Below are 15,313 nucleotides of genomic sequence, written 5' to 3' on the forward strand. Positions count from 1 at the left end.
TCGGAGTTGGAACATTCGCTTTGATGAGATGATCAAAGCGTTTGGGTTTATGCAGACTTATGGAGAAGCCTGCGTTTACAAGAAAGTGAGTGGGAGCTCTGTAGCATTTCTCATATTATATGTAGATGACATACTCTTGATGGGAAATAATATAGAATTTCTGGACAGCATTAAGGCCTACTTGAATAAGTGTTTTTCAATGAAGGACCTTGGAGAAGCTGCTTATATATTAGGCATCAAGATCTATAGAGATAGATCGAGACGCCTCATAGGTCTTTCACAAAGCACATACCTTGATAAGATTTTGAAGAGCTTCAAAATGGATCAGTCCAAGAAGGGGTTCTTGCCTATGTTACAAGGTGTGAGATTGAGCTCGGCTCAGTCACCGACCACAGCAAAAGATAAAGAAGAGATGAGTGTCATCCCCTATGCTTCAGCCATAGGATCTATTATGTATGCCATGCTGTGTACCAGAGCCGATGTAAACCTTGCCGTAAGTTTGGTAGCAAGATACCAAAGTAATCCCGGCAAGGAACACTGGACAGCGGTCAAGAATATCCTAAAGTACCTGAAAAGGACGAAGGACATGTTTCTCGTTTATGGAAGAGACGAAGAGCTCGTCGTAAAGGGTTACGTCGACGCTAGCTTCGACTCAGATCTGGATGACTCTAAGTTACAAACCGGATACGTGTATATGTTGAATGGTGGAGCAGTAAGCTGGTGCAGCTGCAAGCAGAGCGTCGTGGCGAGATCTACGTGTGAAGCGGAGTACATGGCAGCCTCGGAGGCAGCGCATGAAGCGATTTGGGTGAAGGAGTTCATCACCGACCTAGGAGTCATACCCAATGCGTCGGGGCCGATCAAACTCTTCTGTGACAACACTGGAGCTATTGCCCTCGCCAAGGAGCCCAGGTTTCACAAGAAGACCAGGCACATCAAGCGTCGTTTCAACTCCATCCGTGAAAATGTTCAAGATGGAGACATAGAGATTTGCAAAGTGCACACGGATCTGAATGTCGCAGATCCGCTAACTAAACCTCTCTTTGCGTGCAAAACATGATCAACACCAGAACTCTATGGGTGTTCGATTCATCACAATGTAACTAGATTGGTGACTCTAGTGCAAGTGGGAGACTGTTGGAAATATGCCCTAGAGGCAATAATAAAAGTATTATTATATTTCAATGTTCATGATAAATGTCTTTTATTCATGCTATAACTGTATTATCCGGAAATCGTAATACACGTGTGAATACTTAGACCACAATATGTCCCTGGTAAGCCTCTAGTTGACCAGCTCGTTGTGATCAACAGATAGTCATGGTTTCCTGACTATGGACATTGGATGTCGTTGATAACGGGATCACATCATTAGGAGAATGATGTGATGGACAAGACCCAATCCTAAGCATAGCATAAAAGATCGTGTAGTTCGTTTTGCTAGAGCTTTGCCAGTGTCAAGTATCTCTTCCTTCGACCATGAGATCATGTAACTCCCGGATACCGTAAGAGTGCCTTGGGTGTATCAAACGTCACAACGTAACTGGGTGACTATAAAGGTGCATTACAGGTATCTCCGAAAGTATCTGTTGGGTTGACACGGATCGAGACTGGGATTTGTCACTCCGTATGACGGAGAGGTATCTCTGGGCCCACTCGGTAATGCATCATCATAATGAGCTCAATGTGACCAAGGTGTTGGACACGAGATCATGCATTACGGTACGAGTAAAGTGACTTGCCGGTAACGAGACTGAACAAGGTATTGGGATACCGACGATCGAGTCTCGGGCAAGTAACGTACCGATTGACAAAGGGAATTGCATACAGGGTTTGATCGAATCCTCGACATCGTGGTTCATCCGATGACAACATCGAGGAGCATGTGGGAGCCATCATGGGTATCCAGATCCCGCTGTTGGTTATTGACTGAGAGCGTCTCGGTCATGTCTGCATGTCTCCCGAACCCGTAGGGTCTACACACTTAAGGTTCGGTGACGCTAGGGTTATTAGGAAGACTAGTATGTGACTACCGAATGTTTTTCGGAGTCCCGGATGGGATCCTGGACGTCACGAGGAGATCCGGAAGGGTCCGGAGGTAAAGATTTATATATGGGAAGTTGTCAAACGGACACCGGGAAGTTTCGGGGTCATACCGGTATTGTACCGGGGCCACCGGAAGGGTTCCGGGGGTCCACCGGGAGGGGCCACCCCTCCCGGGGGGCCACATGGGCTGCGTGGGGCAGGGAGCCAGCCCCTGGTGGGCTGGCCGCACCCCCTCCCTTGGGCCCATGCGCCTAGGGTTGAGGGGGGAACCCTAGAGGGGGGCGCCCCCTTGGCTTGGGGGGCAAGCCACCCTCTCCCCTCTCCCCTAGGCCGCCGCACCCCCCCTAGATGGGTTCTAGGGGGCCGGCCCCCTTCTCCCTTCCCCCTATAAATAGAGGGGTGAGGGGAGGGCAGCCGGACCACCCTCCAAGGCGCAGCCCTCCCCTCCCCAACACCTCTCCTCCTCCGTTGTGTGCTTGGCGAAGCCCTGTCGGAGTACTGCCTCTCCACCATCACCACGCCGTCGTGCTGCCGGTGGAGCTGTCTTCCTCAACCTCTCCTTCCCCCTTGCTGGATCAAGAAGGAGGAGACGTCTCCCGTCCCGTACGTGTGTTGAACGCGGAGGTGCTGTCCGTTCAGCACTTGGTCATCGGTGATTCGAATCACGTCGAGTACGACTACATCATCACCTTGCAAGCTTCCGCACGCGATCTACAAGTGGTATGTAGATGCAAACTCTCTCCCTTGACTCGTTGCTTAGATGAACTCATAGATGGATCTTGGTGAAACCGTAGGAAAATTTTTAATTTTCTGCAACGTTCCCCAACAGGAGGCCGCAGGTGAGGGAGAGCCGCCGGAGTTGGCTGCCCCGATGGGGTCACCGGCGTGGTGGAGCGAGGGGGATTCAAGGGCTGCGCGCGGAGGGAGATGGGGGTCGGGCGCTGCGGGAACAAGGATGAGGAGGAGATGGATCGAGGGGATGGGGATCGCATGTTGCGGCGGCGCTGGAGGGAGATGGGGGTCGGGCAGGGGAGACTAGGGTTAGGCGCGGCTGGGCCTTAGAGGCCGGCCCAGATGGATACAAGTGGCGGCTGGGCTGCGGATGAGCCTAGATGGCCTGCTGGGCTGCAAGGCTTCTTCCTCCTCTTCTTTAACTCTAATTTTCGAAAATAGAAAATAACAACGAAGAAAAGAAGAAGGAAGGAGGTGTCGGGGGAGAAGTTGGACACGGGGATTATTTTCCCGAACTCGCAAAAATGAGCTCGATCCAGGAAAATAAAAGAGGCATGCTTGAAAGATTTAAATCCAAAACCATTTGAATTTAACTCAAATGGGTTTGCACTAGGACTTGATAAAAGGAAGGTCCAAAAATGTTCGGATTTTTGGTGGAGCTCCGGAAAATGATGAAAGAAATATTGGCAAGGTTAGAGAGCCAAAACTTGAAGAAGAAAAGGCCAAGGGATTTAATATGCAAGTGGGTTCATGGGTGATTCCAAAACAATGGAATATTTTATAGTATCTCCCTAAATATCGGGAGGGTATGTTTTAAAGAGAACCCACCATGTGAGTTTCCTCAATTTAAATGGACCGAAGATCCATACGATTTATTTAGATGAGTTTTTAAAATTAATGATATGATGGCATGATGACGTGATGCAATGCACATGATGCAGAGATGAATGCACGAACCAAACAAAATCACACAACGAATCTCGGAAACCCTGGAAGGCATCTAAAGCTCCGGTCTTGGGGCGTTACAGTGGGCATGGGTGGCTAATCCGCTCTTCCTCCTTTTGTTCTTCGCTCTCCTCATCATCACTTTCACCCAATGAGCTCACAGATTCATCAATTTATTCTTCCATAGACTCCTGCAAAATGTTAGTCTCTTCTTGGACAGCGGAGAAGTCCTCAATACATGGTTTAATATAAGCATTAGAATAATAATGTTCATAGCAATATTTAAGTATGGCAAAAATTTTAGATTTGTAAAGTGTAGCATCATATTCAATCAAAGAAGCAACTTCGTAGGCACCCTTAAATGCAACAAAATCTTTAATTTATTCAATATCAAAGTAATTATAAACACCCTTGGCATAATAAGATAAGATTCCATTATTCTTAAACTCACATTGGAAGAAAAGGTGTTTCTTAGGGTCTTCGGAACAACAAGTAAAATCATGTATTTCGCATAGATTCAAAGCATAGCAATATAAACTATTAATATGATGCCACAAAAGTTTCCCTTTTTGAGATAAGTGGTGTCGCACAAAATAAGCATGCTCATTTAATGATTTTCCCTCAACTAAGCTAGTTGGGTTTTCAACACGAGCACAAATGGATCGAAGATGATCCAAATAGAAAGCTTAAGTAGTATGATAGATTTTGGGTGGTTCTTCAACCATTAGTTTAGCAGGTACAACTATTTTTTTCTATTTTTCGTTTCCTACCCATAGCTAGAGATAGAAAAAAAGAGCACAAAATAAAAACTACTTAGTGATAAAGCAAACAAGTACACACGAGAAATATTTACCCACGCTATTGCTCCCCGGCAACGGCGCCAGAAAAAGGTCTTGATAACCCACAAGTATAGGGGATCATTTGTAGCCTTCTTCAATAAATAAGAGTGTCGAACCCAATGAGGAGCTAAAGGTAGAACAAATATTACCTCAAGTTCTATCGACCACCGATACAACTCTACGCACACTTCACATTTGCTTTACCTAGAATGAGAATAAAACTATTTTGCAAGATTAAAACTATGAGTACTTTGCGGGAATAAAACTATGAATACATTGCAAGGTAATAAAAGTGGATAGCTTTTGTCAATAAGAAAGTCATTTGTCCCTAGGCAATCGATAACAAGTACCGGTAATCATTCTTGCAATTCTATATGAGGGAGAGGCATGAGCTAACATACTTTCTCTACTTGGATCATATGCACTTATGATTGGAACTCTAGCAAGCATCCGCAACTAGTAGAGATCAATAAGGTCGTGAAACCCAACCATAGCATTAAGTGTCAAGTCCTCTTTATCCCATAGGCAACAACCCACCTACTCGGGTTTAAGCTTCTCTCGCAGTTGCAACCCACCATAAGCGAATCATGAATGTATAGCAACACCCTACATTGGGGCCCCTCACGTTTGCGCGGGACGGAGGGCACCATAGGACAACACCATAAATAACATATACAATCATACTAACCAAGATCACGATTAACCCATAGGACAAAACGGATCTACTCAAACATCATAGGGTAGCCAAATATCAATGGGAAATAATATATGGAGTTGAGCACCATGTTTAAGTAGATATTACAACAGGGAAAAGAGGTGTTACACCGCTGCATAGATGGGGAGAGAGTTAGTGTTGACAGTAGCAAGATTGTTGATGTAGATCACTGTCATGATCCTAGCCCCGATGGCACTCTGGCGCCGCCGGGAGAGAGGGGGAGAGAGTCCCCCTCCTTCTTCTTCTTATTCATTGGCCTCCCCCTAGATGGGAGGTGGGTTCCCCCTCTCGTCCATGGCCTCCATGGCGGCGGAGGGGCGAGAGCCCCTCTGAGATTGGATCTGTCTCTCTGTTCTCTTCTGTTTCGCGCTCCCCAAATCTGGCCCTTCACGGTTTCTTAAATTCCCCGAGATTCGTAACTCTGATTGTGCTGAAATTTTTACATAATTTTTTCCATAAATTATCTTTCTTGGGCCAGAAGAAGGGCCCCAACCGACCTTCGAGGTGGGCATAAGACACCTGGGCCCCCAGGCGCACCCTAGTGTTTTGTGGGCACTGTGGGCCACCGTTTTGCATTGATTCCACCTCCAAAAAATCACATATATTCCAATATAATTCTCCGTAAAATTTTATCGCGTTTGAACTTCGTTTGATATGGTTTTTGTGCGAAACAAAAAACATGCAACAAACTGGAACTGGCACAGGGAACTGGATCAATAGGTTAGTTCAATAAATCATATAAAAAAGTTGCCAAAAGTATGTGAAAGTTGTATAATATTGGTATGAAACAATCAAAATTTATAGATGCGATGGAGACGTATCAGCATCCCCAAGCTTAATTCTCGCTCATCCTCGAGTAAGTAAATGATAAAAAAGATAACTTTTGATGTGGAATGCTAGCTAACATAAACTTGATCATATGTCTAGTCATGGCATGAATATTAAGACATAAGTGATTCAAAGCAATAGTCCATAATTTGACATAAAGACAATAATACTTAGGCATCCCAACAAACAATCATGTCTTTCAAAATATCAACGCTAAAGAAAGCTATCCCTACAAAGTCATATAATCTTGTCATGCTCTGTATTCTTGACACAAAGTATTTATCATGCACAACCCCAATGACAAGCCGAGCAATTGGTTCATACTTTTTAACGCGCTTCAAATTTTTCAACCCTCGCGTAATACATGAGCGCAAGCCATGGATATAGCACTATGGGTGGAATAGAGTATGATGATAGGGGTAAATATAAAGAAGACAAAAAAGTAAGAAAGTCTCACGTCGACGCTGCTAACCAACGGGCTATGGAGATGCCCATCAATTGATATCAATGCGAGGAGTAGGGATTGCCATGCAACAGATGCACTACAAGCTATAAGTGTATGAAAGCTCAGTATGAAAACTATGTGGGTGTGAATCCAACTTGTTTGCTCATGAAGACCTCGGGCATTTGAGGAAGCCCATCAGCAGAATAAACAAGCCAAGTTCTATAATGAAAAATTCCCACTAGTATATGAAAGTGACTACATAGGAGACTCTCTATATGAAAACATGGTGCTACTTTGTAGCACAAGTGTGGTAAAAGATAGTAACAATGCACCTTCTCTCACTTTTTTCCTTTTTTCTTTTTTTCTTTTTTTTCTCTCATTGTCCAGAGTCTCATCCCGACTTGTGGGGGAATCATAGTCTCCATCATCCTTTCCTCACTGGGACATGCTCTAATAATGAATAATGACGATCATCGCACTTCTATTTACTTATAACTCAAATGAAATAAAAATTACAACTCGACACCTAGACCAAAATATGACTCTATATGAATGTCTCTATTAGTGTACCAGGATGTGCAATGATCTAGCAACGACATCAAAAAACGGACAAGCCATGGAAATATCATGCTACCTGCTACGTCTTGAGCTTGCGTTGGTTTTCCTTGAAGAGGAGAGGGTGATGCAGCAATAGTGGCGTAAGTATTTCCCTCAGTTTTTGAGAACCAAGGTATCAATCCAGTAGGAGGCTCCTCAAAAGTCCCACGCACCTACACAAACAAATAAAGAACTCGCAACCAACGCAATAAAGGGGTTGTCAATCCCTTCACGACCACTTGCGAAAGTGAGACCCGATAGAGATAGTATGATAAGATAAATATATTTTTGGTATTTTATAATATAGATTGGAAAAATAAAGATGCAAATAAAAGTAGATTGAAAGCTTATATGATAAAAGATAGACCCGGGGGCCATAGGTTTCACTAGTGGCTTCTCTCAAAATAGCATAAGTATTACGGCGGGTGAACAAATTACTGTCGAGCAATTGATAGAAAAGCGAATAATTATGAGATTATCTAGGCATCATCATGTATATAGGCATCACGTCCGTGACAAGTAGACCGACTCCTACCTGCATCTACTACTATTACTCCACACATCGACCGCTATCCAACATGCATTTAGAGTATTAAGTTCATAAGAATAGAGTAACGCATTAAGAAAGATGACATGATGTAGAGGGGTAAACTCAAGCAATATGATATAAACCCCATCTTTTTATCCTTGATGGCAGCAATACAATACGTGCCTTGCAACCCCTGCTGTCACTGGGTAAGGACACCGCAAGATTGAACCCAAAGCTAAGCACTTCTCCCATGGCAAGAAAGATCAATCTAGTAGGCCAAACCAAACTGATAATTCGAAGAGACTTGCAAAGATAACTCAATCATACACAAAAGAATTCAGAGCAGATTCAAATATTTCTCATAGATAAACTTGATCATAAACCCACAATTCATTGGATCTCGACAAACACACTGCAAAAAGAGTTACATCAAATAGATCCCCACAAGAGAGGGGAAGAACATGGTATTGAGATCCAAAAAAAGAGAGAAGAAGCCATCTAGCTAATAACTATGGACCCGAAGGTCTGTGGTAAACTACTCACAACTCATCGGAGGGGCTATGGTATTGATGTAGAAGCCCTCCGTGGTCGATTCCCCCTCCGGCGGAGCGCCGGCGAAGGCTCCAAGATGGGATCTCGCGGATACAGAAGGTTACGGCGGTGGAAATTGTTTTCCGTTGGCTCCCTGGATGTTTTCATGGTACATGGGTATATATAGGAGGAAGAAGTAGGTCGGTGGCCGCCCGAGGGGCCCACGAGACAGGGGGCGCGTCTAGAGGGGGTGGGCGCGCCCTCCTATCTCCTGGCCGCCTCGGCTGCTTTTTGGCTTGCACTCCAAGTCCTCTAGATCGCGTTCGTTCTAAAAATCACGCTCCCGAAGGTTTTATTCCGTTTGGACTCCGTTTGATATTCCTTTTCTTCGAAATACTGAAATAGGCAAAAAAACAGCATTATGGGTTGGGCCTCCAGTTAGTAGGTTAGTCCAAAAAATGATATAAATATGTAAAATAAAGCCCATAAACATCCAAAAGGGGTAATATAATAGCATGGAACAATAAAAAATTATAGATATATTGGAGACGTATCACTAGCTATCTTACGATCATGCAAAGCAATATGACAATGAATGCTCAAGTCATCAAAATGGAGGCGGTGGAAGTTGTATGGCAATATATCTCGAAATGGCTACGGAAAGGCCATAATAGATAGGTATGGTGGTTGTTTTGAGGAAGATATAATAAGGCTTATGTGTGATAGAGTGTATCATATCACGGGGTTTGGATGCACCTGCGAAGTTCGCACCGACTCTCGAGGTGAGAAAGGCAATGCACGATACCGTACAGGCTAGCAAATTGCGAAAAGGTAAGAGTGCGTATAATCCATGGACTCACATTAGTCATAACGAACTCATATGCTTATTGTAGAAGTTTATTAGCCCTCGAAGCAAAGTACTACTACGCATGCCACTAGGGGGTAGATTGGTAGGAAAAGACCATCACTCGTCTCCGACCACCACTTAGAAGGAAGACAATCAATTTTAATATATAATGAGGCTAGCCAACTTGCCTCCACGGAGCTCCCTCAATTGGGTCGTTCGTGGTCGTCCGATCGTAGTAAAATTCCCACCACGCCTCTCCTCGGTCGTTGGATATTCACTGCATGTTTCACCACGTTATTTCTTTGACATGTGTATGACCAGTGGGCCTCTTCGTTGGTGGGGTCATCATGTATTGGCTGGGTTCATCAGTGTGAGGGTCCAATTTGTTGCGCCTCCCCCAATCCCCACAACCGCAATTCCCACAGCCGCATGCCCACATCCCTCCCTCCTCCCTCGTCTCAGCCGCCGCCCCACGAACCCTAGCCGCGCCCTACTACATCTGTCCTCCTTCCCCCCTCCCTGGTCCGCCCCAAGCCCCTCCTCCTCCGCCCTCACATGCTCCACCCTGAGCACACCGGCAGCGAAGTGCACCGCGAGGCCCCGAAGCAACTCAGCCAAAGCCCCTCCGTACAGGAGGAACCCCGCGGCCAGCGCAGCCAACAACGACACGTACAAGAGGTCGGCCTTGATGGGTTGCGCGCCGTACGCGAGGGTCATGTCCACACTGGAGGGCAGCAACGTGCACATGGCGCGGTACGTGGAGGTGCGCAGGGAGAAGGTGCACGGCTCCGCCTAGCACCATGTGTGCGGCAGCGGGGACAGGCGGCCACGGGCAGATTTTGGGGAGCGGCACGAGCATCTAGCAATGGCTGATGCCAAGGTGAGCTTCCCCTCGGCTCCCCTCTCTCTCCATCACAAAATAATCTCCTCCTGATCTTGCTATTTATGCATCTCCATATGTCATTGATGTTCTTCCGATTTGCAGGCATGCCAAGATCAAGGATATTTATACTTGTTTCTTCTATCGATGAAAGATTTCAGATACTTTTGTAGATGAATTTCTGGGCTAAGATAAATATGTTGCTCCACAAAATTATCTCCTTAGTTGCATTCCATTTATAGGTAAAGTGAGATTGTTACCTCTGTTTGACTTTCTGTTCAAACTTCACGATTGGAGTATGGATATTAGCTTAGCTGTTGTATGAATTTTTCATTAGAGGGGCCCAGGCTGAGACTTAATACTTAATTACTTTCTGTTTGAACAAAAAAGAGTGCACTTATTAATTGTAAAATGTGGAGTGCAGACCCGACATCCTTCAATATTACCTGATTTGGTGCTGATTTTCATCTTCCAGTTCATGTTCATGGCCTTGCTGTGGTTGCATCATGGTCCGTGGGGAATAGAAACAAATACCTTTGCTACAACCGAGGTCTTGACAGACCAGTCAGGGAGATATAGGTTCGGTGAGTCATTTTACCCTCTGTTTATCCCTCTCGGATTAGCTGAGAAGAAGCATCTTTTTTTATTTCCTTCTGATTTCTTCTCTTGTTTGGCAGGAACAATTTTTTTTCATAATTTTGCAGGGGTTGATATGCTCTATCCCTTGAGGTAAGTTTGCTAGGCAGTGGCTTACTCCTCTCTTGTTTTTGTTTTGTTTTGACCATGGTATTGAAATTACATCTGGTCGATGGTGTTAAGTTTAGGTAATTACTATCTGCATTTTGTAAAGATTGCCATCATCTAGGTTTTATTACGGCATGATGCATATGTAATAAGGAATTTGGTGTTTCAGAAGCATCACTCGAAGTTGGTATGCTAATATCTCAATTGGCAAGATAAAAGGACACTACTTCTTACTTTCCAGTCATTTTAATAATATAGGAATGTAAGTGTGTACTAAGTAGAAAAGGTGGTTGAATTTAGTGCCCCTACATTTACACGACTAGGTGTTATTCATTTTTTGTTTCCTTTGACGCGCTGATTGGAGCTTGTTGGGTACAAAATGTTTCCAACATTATTTTAGGGTCAGAATTATTGTCAAGTTGTCCAGATATTGCTCCAAGAGGTTCCTAGAATTAGTTTAGGATCAGAGCTATTGTCATGTTGTCTAGATATTGCTCTGAAGAATCCAAATGTACTTTTTAGGTGGCTTGGTTATAATTTTTGCCCCCCAAAGGGCAGATCTGACCAGTTTCTTGCTAGAATATTATCATAAGGTTTGATTAATTTTGAACACACCTTTGTCTCTTCACTCTTATATTATTTTAATAGTCATTTGACATGCTGTAAACTATTTGTTTTATTTTTCCAGGAAGAAATGAAGTTGAGGGGAGGCTATTGCATGCTGGAAAATCAGTTGGTGTTGTCTATGTTGGTTTCAGGAAGAAAAGGACCGGCAAATTGATGGCTCAGGCATGTCATACAAAGTACCTTGTTGTATCTAGCAGATTGCGAGGATTCCCTTCTGTTGTAAGATGAAAACCTGGTTATATGTTGCATCTCAAAATCAAGATGTTCATTCGAGAAGAGAAAGGAGTTGTCGGTGTGTCGTGGTGCGCGACCTTGTCCCGGAGTATGCATTTTATATAAAGTAATGTGTATCAATGCTTTCTCATACATATGATTCTGAAGTAATAGAGAGCAGGAAGTGGCAGGCTTAATTTCAATTAGATAAATAGGTGTACTGCAGCATCATATATTTAGGTAATCCCTTTTATTTTTCTTGCCAGGTTCATGCTATATACATTGTGTATATGCACATAAAGTACACCCACATAAACTGTAGTTTGTAGTATCAGCAGCAAACAGAGGTGCAGCTAAGTAGTAGCATGTCCCTATTATAAATGGGTAGAAAAACAAGAGCTTATCAAAAGAACAGTATCTCCGTTACATGATAAGGATGAATGTTTGATGTTATGCATATGTGTAAAAGCACTCCACTATCATGCAAATAGTATCATGTTCAGAGCCTTAATAATGGCAGTTGTAAACCCAAAATAATCCATCTTATAATTTAGGATATAGTATAGATTCCGGTGAGAACCACTCCAATAAGAATGCTAGCTGCTACTATATATCTAATTGGTCCCAGATTGAAAATCTTAGCTGTTAATCTCTGAATGCAGTATGCACTTGTGCTGAAACATAGAGCATGTGTGGTGTTGCTCTGTACATGAATGAAAAATCTCAGTTATTAATCTGTAAATGAAGAATGATCATGGTTCCCCACCTCTACTACTCATAGTAATGCCACCCTTTGCTAATTTATCTTTGGTTGTTCAATGCATGATAACATTTTTTGAATTTGCAACATATGATACCTTCATCTTCTGAGTAGGAAGTCACTGGGCAAAATTTTGCTGATCAGATGTATGTATAGTATAATAATAGCATAATAATAGCAGGTGATATACTATAATTGCCATATTATTGAGCTTGATATCATGTTTGAACTAGACAAATAATTTTGACAGGATTTTATCCTGGCATAAACATGCTGACATAGTGTCAACATAATAACAGAAAAACCTTTTCGAAATTCAACATTATAGAATATAAAGCAAGACAAAGTTATCTCCTTGAAATTTCTTTGACAACATTCTAGAACATGTGCCGGATTCTATTCGTTGAACCAATATTCTTCCGATATTTTGCAAGCCTAGATAGTTTGATATCCCTAAATGATAAATTCAGTTAAGGAAGCAACCAACTTAGCTAACGTATTGTCGGTTCTTTGACTAAATTACTTTTGTGAGTAACAGTATTTTATTAGAAATTGTTTCACTACCTGTTGTTCTTTATATTAGATTTCGAAAAAAGCCAAGGCAGTAAGTCAACTATTAGGTTGACTGATTATCATATTTCTTCTTGCACTTAAACTGCTTGACAGGTTGATCCAGATGAAGTAAATGCACTTGCTCAACTGGTGACATAGAAGACTGCCCATTACAGCGGTACCATATGGTGGAGTGAAGGGAGGAACAGGGTACTCGTCTGGTGATTTAAGTAGGAGTGAGTTGGAGCATCTAATGCGTGTATTTACTCAGAAAAATTGTGATCTTACCGGAACTCATACCTATATTCTAGCTCCAGCCATGGGAACTAATTCACAGTTATGTTATGCAATTTCGGTGTCTTTTCTACCGTTTACTACCTTCCTATGCTCTGCAACTAACTCTATCTAAAACCAGGGCTGCTTTTTATAGGTATGTTTATGCCCCTTATGCCATTATTTTAAATGTTTCTTTACTGTATTGCTTATGAATAGATACAAAGTTTTTTTATGTACTGTACTATCCAGTGCGGATAAAAACAACTTTGATCCTCCCTTTGGTGTCTCCATGGATGCATATATGTATTTATTGTTCATATCACAGAATAAGGATAAATGTTTCGTTGGCAAAATATGATCCTTCTAGATATCTTGTTGTACAAATAATCTCTCTTTATGTATCATTGTTACTTTTGTTTCTGCTTGGTGTATTTAACCTTACTTTTCATGGTCATTGCCTCATGGTTCTGCTTCTACTGCAGGTTGTAGTACGTCAGTGATGATGAAAAGATACTCGCTGTGTGTATCAACTGTTTGACAAAGGTATCTCATGTACCGAGTGTTCTAAGAGACAATGCACCCTCACTACCCTAGGCAGGCAGCTGTAGTGCGTTTGCATTTGTTTCACTTTTAGTTTCTATGGGGAGAATTTTCATTATTATCAACATAGACATACAAATTAACCAGTTTCAGAAAATCATCTGGCTAACTGAAAAAGAAAAAAGAGATCCAAATTATCTATTTGGTAGGGCTGATTTTAATACTCAATGTGTTCAATACAAAACTGACAAACAACAAACTTTGGTTACCTACAAATTCGTATAAGCCTGAAGTGTGCTAATCCCCTTGAAAGTTAAATATCAAAGCAAGTATCAAGAATCTTATTAGCTCAACCTAAAATGTTGCTGTGCGTCATACTTCTTAATATCAAAGTTAAATGCTATATCTTCTGGATGCCTCCCTTTCTACTGCTGACCATAGGTAATTCTGAGTTAAGTGATAACTATCTTGCATGACCAAATTTCTTAAAATTTTGTATATTCCGTAATGCTCCTTTAACTTCTAATATCTAAGGCGTCCCATGAGAAACTAGGTCTATGGAACTCCCAAGGTCGCAGGTCGCTAACTCAGTTGTATGAGGATCTTGTTTTCATTGTCTCTCTTTGATATCAAACAATACATGTCCTACAAATCCGAGATCCAGGCAGCCTTGTTGTGGTACAAAGAATTGGTGCATTTTTATAGTTCTGGAATGTGCTTCTAATTCATATTTGCTGGTTCTTTCAGCTTATGATCCATCTGTAGATAAGTCATTACCGTTCCTGTTCAAGAGATATATGGATGGCAATGATCATATAACAAAATATGGCGGGACCAGGCTTGACCTTGCAGTCTGCAAACAGTTGGTATCAATTTGTTCAGTCCAAATCCTTGGTTCATCTAGAAAACAACACTAGGATTAAGGTGTTTTTGCCTTCATATGTGTAAAAATTGTGTAACGCTTATTTGATTTTTCATGATGAATTAGGTGGACTTGATGGGTGGTACTCTCACTGCTTAGCAAAGAGAAATGATTGAATAAAGGCTCAACATTTATAGTCATGCTGCCCTGCACAATTCCTGCAAGAGATGTCGAGTGATGATCTTGGTAACGGGCAAAACTCCTGTAACAAAACTTTTTGCGAGTACTACATTGGTTTGACTGCTGAAATACCACGCTTCGGAAAAAAAGGCAAAAATGTTTTACGTCTGAGGCATGGGAAGTATAGACTAAAGAATGTGGTTTAAAGTTTCCCTATTTTGTTAGATTAGCTAAGGTGTTGATTTGTTGATTCATGTCAGCGATGTATGTAATCAAGAATCAAGAAAGCATACCAGTATATTGCAATTCCTAAACTTACAAAAATGAGAAGGATGCAAGGATGCCCAAACCTATAGATTTGTAATTGACATTTAGCACTACATGTTGCCACTGAGTAATTTTTCATGTAATGTTCTTATATAAATATGTTTTTTTTCAAACTCAGATTTCTCAGCGTGATAACCATATTTTCAACTAAAAGTTTCCTTATTTGGTCTATACATGTTATACAAATATGATTTTTTTTAAACATAGATTTCTTAGAATGATAAACATATTTTTAATATAGCATGATTTAACACATGGGTTTTTTACTACCAATATTGAATATGTTCTTGCAAAATGA

General features: G+C 42.1%; 1 long non-coding RNA gene across 8 annotated transcripts; it reads left to right on the forward strand.

The window, feature by feature from the left end:
- The first annotated feature begins 9,462 nt into the window (after positions 1 to 9,462).
- Positions 9,463 to 15,093, forward strand: LOC119363914. 8 transcript variants are annotated; one of them, XR_005174521.1, is made up of 8 exons: positions 9,463 to 9,934; positions 10,040 to 10,176; positions 10,410 to 10,518; positions 10,612 to 10,663; positions 11,201 to 11,271; positions 11,367 to 13,649; positions 14,394 to 14,512; positions 14,635 to 15,093. It is a non-coding gene; the product is annotated as an uncharacterized LOC119363914 (long non-coding RNA). The 8 variants fall into 8 exon arrangements; XR_005174517.1 differs by lacking the exon at positions 11,201 to 11,271 and having other exon boundaries at positions 11,367 to 13,260; positions 13,589 to 13,649; XR_005174522.1 differs by lacking the exon at positions 11,201 to 11,271 and having other exon boundaries at positions 11,367 to 13,066; positions 13,589 to 13,649.
- Positions 15,094 to 15,313: the final 220 nt, after the last annotated feature.

The sequence above is a fragment of the Triticum dicoccoides genome, chromosome 2B (genome assembly GCF_002162155.2).
Source record: "Triticum dicoccoides isolate Atlit2015 ecotype Zavitan chromosome 2B, WEW_v2.0, whole genome shotgun sequence".
Classification (NCBI taxonomy): Eukaryota; Viridiplantae; Streptophyta; class Magnoliopsida; order Poales; family Poaceae; genus Triticum; species Triticum dicoccoides.